Below are 3,749 nucleotides of genomic sequence, written 5' to 3' on the forward strand. Positions count from 1 at the left end.
CATTGACTATGATCAAACCTTTCTAACAAGTAGCTATGATTAGATCAATAAGGATATTGTTTACTAAAAATTCATATTCTTAATATGCGTTATAGTAAATAGATTACAAGAAAGACTGCTTTTTCTTAATAGACATCTACTAGAAGATATCTATATAGATTAGCTTGGTGGTTTTCTTGATCCATGTTATCCTAACAAAATGTGTAGTGCTTGAGATCCACTTGTGGATATAAAGTAAACATCTCAATGTTGTAATCATCATTTCAATATAAAACCACAAGGTATGTTTTTATATCAAAATGAATAGAGCATGCATGTTTACTAAGAACTATTGGGAGCATAGTGAAATTCCTAATCTTGTATGAATAAGACATACTTAATCATTTGAAATCACATTCTGATTAAGCAAGGTCGTTTTCACATTGACTCGAAAAGTGTTTCTAAAATGAAAGACATAGGAAGGAGAAGATACATTCTTGGAATGTAAAATCTATAATGGATAGATAAAATAATGTTAAAAGTTTCATGTCCTTATACATATATTGGTGATATCTTAAAAGGGATCAAGACAAAAGATTCTTTTGGAGAATTCTTGGCATTGTCTTATGGCACCATTTTGAGATAGCCTCAAAAATATATTAGCTCATAGGCTTGAACAAAATGAAATGATTTATATTTTATTTGCTTGGCAAATGAATTCATCATTTACATCATCTTATGCATGGGACATGGTATTTGATCATGTTGTAAGCATATCATAGGATATTAATTGAAGCTACTGGATGACTAAGAGAACATTCTAAGAGTACTTTAGAAGAACTAAGAGAATGTATATGAGACAATCAGTTTAGAAAGAATGTTTATGGAAAGAGCTACGAAAGGTGTTAATTTCTAAATAGATATAAATAATTATGAATTATAATTGGATTTTGACTTCATTATGGAATGAAGGGTAAGTTTTGTTAGAATGAGGTCCAAGCAAAACATAATGACACAATCTACTACAAAATCATAATACACTACTTTAAAAGTTGAATTCAAATATGAGTAGATGAATATGATCATTGAAAAACTATGTTGATTTTCGCCATTCAAGGATCACATAGAAATCTTTGTGACCTCGAGAGTATACTTAATCAAGCTAAGAGACTCTATGTCATGAAAGAACACCAATCATATTCTCCAAGATATTTAACTATATTTAGAGTAAAGTTAAGTATGGAGATGATAGTATTCACAGAATTCACACAGATTAAATTTTGTCAAATCCATTGATAAATTCATTCTTTTGAGCTAAGTATGAATGGTCACACTTCAGTTGTAATACTTTATTGTTCTAGAAATGAGTTTTCGATTTGGATTTAGTATTTGGATATTGGAACATCATAACAATAACTATTAGATAATGTTATGATATATTGGGATATAGTCATCACATTAATACTTGTTGTGTTCTATATTAACATGCTTAATCCATGAATAATGTTATTATTCTAAACGTTCATAGTCGATTATAATTGTGGGAGCAATTATGAAGTAAGACTAATATGAATTGGATTCGTTGACTCTCACTAGATGAAAGTAGGAAAGTAGTTGTAACTAAGTTTCATAGATACTTATCAGAGAACTAGTATTGAACTAACCCGCATCAAGATCATCTTATGGATCATTATCATGAATGATACTTGACTAAAAGGTACTATCTTTGTATCCTTAATACCTGAGATACATATTGGACTTAAGTTCAAGGAATATTATGCTTTGATAATGGTCAAATGTTGTTCCTTAACCGGATAGTTATAAAAGCCATTTTTAGGTATGGAGTGAACTATGAAAGAGGCTTATGTAGTCCAGAAGGGATTTGTTGTGTTGAGAGTTAGACATCTAAGGCGCCTTACCAAAAGTTGAGCAATTAATGAGATTGATTGTGACCCGAATCTCATGTTCAATATGATGTTTGTAGCAAAGGGATAACTGACAAACTTACCCTATACACCAATTGTAGCTTTAAGCTTTTTGGGAATTGGGCATTGATAGAATGGCATAAACAGTCGTATGGTATTAGGGGCAGTGATGTTGGGTTTTAAGCACTATAAAACTCTTATGGTGCACATTCAACCCTAAATGCTTTGGATCTATTTTTTCTCTAATTATACATGCAATAAGATTTCCAAAGCATGAAGCCTACAAGTAGCATACAGTTTTGGTACATTAATCATAAAATCAAATTAGAAGAATACCTCTTTATTGTAGCTTGTAGTTTTGGCCTTTCAAGAGCTTAGTACCTTAAGTGTGATGCCTCAAATGGTTCATAAACACCATGAACAAAGGAGGAATGTGAGAGAGAATATTGAGCACACAAAATCGGTTGTATGAACTCTTAGAACACTTGTGTTAATCGATTTTGGCAAAGGGGTAACATTTATATAGTGTAGGATTCCAAGAGTCATGGGTAAACCCTAATCCATACACTTGGGTTATAATCCATATCTCATGTGGCTAACTCTTATGGATACTCTCATAAACTTAGCCCATCATAGATTAATAGCCCAAACACTATATACCACTAATTTACATAATCAGACTCCATTAATTTAATTAGTCTCTTTTGATCACTAAATTAATCCCAAATTAATTATTGATCAATACTAATTAAATAATAAGATTTCATATTAATATATTATACTTGTAATATATTAATAAATCATAAATAATCATTTTCTCAAATATCTATCCTGTCAGATTTTTCTGGTGAAGGCAACCAAAATGGACCATGCTACTCTCGGGTCAAGTACATACCAATTATAGTTATGGGCTTAGACACCAAATCTAACAGTCTCCCACTTGGATAAGTCTAATAATTATTATTGCAAGTATGACTCCAAAATCCCGACTAGCAATCGTAGCTCTTAAAAGTTGTTGTCGAACTTTGACCCAGTCAAATGACACGTCCATTAGATAAGGGATCATATATTCCTCCGTTATAGATATCGTATGAAATAAGACATGGAATATAACCATTCTCTCTGTTCATGTGTTGTTTCCCGATTCCCGATTTATGACGACCGACTAATTGAACAAATCAAATCAGTCCAGGCTTGACCAAACACTTATGGTTGTCATCGCTAAATCATCGAGGGGCCCACAAATATCACTTTTATCCCACTTTGGGTAAAAGGAACGGATAAACGTCGACTCATATGCTTCCACTATTTACTTATCAAATCATCCACAACATTACGTTTTATAACATCATGTTACTGATGCATTTACGTATTATCAATGTGCAACCGACTTATAAACAACAACTCATATCTCTCCATTTCAAGAATATAAGGTATTATCGTCTCACAATTACTCGTGATAGAATCCATGAAGGTATTCAGATGAGCCTGGGTTTAATCCAATACTCGAATCTTGTTCCAGAAGTACTCATGAACACTACAACAAACTTGTGCTATGTCTACATGCCTTTAGACAATCTACAGACCCATTCATGAAAATTTAGCTTCAATACTTACTTCCAAAGTATGATCGACTATGGATAGTTTGAATAATGTAGTTATTCGAGAAGTCAAAAAATACAAAGTGAAAAACAATAATGATCGAATCCAATATGGTATCAAAACTTTTGAATATAAATAAAACACCTTTTACTTAGTCACCATATTGATTACACGTTATTCATTGTATAATGTTTCGATTGATCAACTTAATACTTGAATTAAAACAATAGTCATCCCATGCTC

The sequence above is a fragment of the Lactuca saligna genome, chromosome 3, assembly GCF_052625555.1.
Source record: "Lactuca saligna cultivar CGN05327 chromosome 3, ASM5262555v1, whole genome shotgun sequence".
Taxonomy (NCBI): Eukaryota; Viridiplantae; Streptophyta; class Magnoliopsida; order Asterales; family Asteraceae; genus Lactuca; species Lactuca saligna.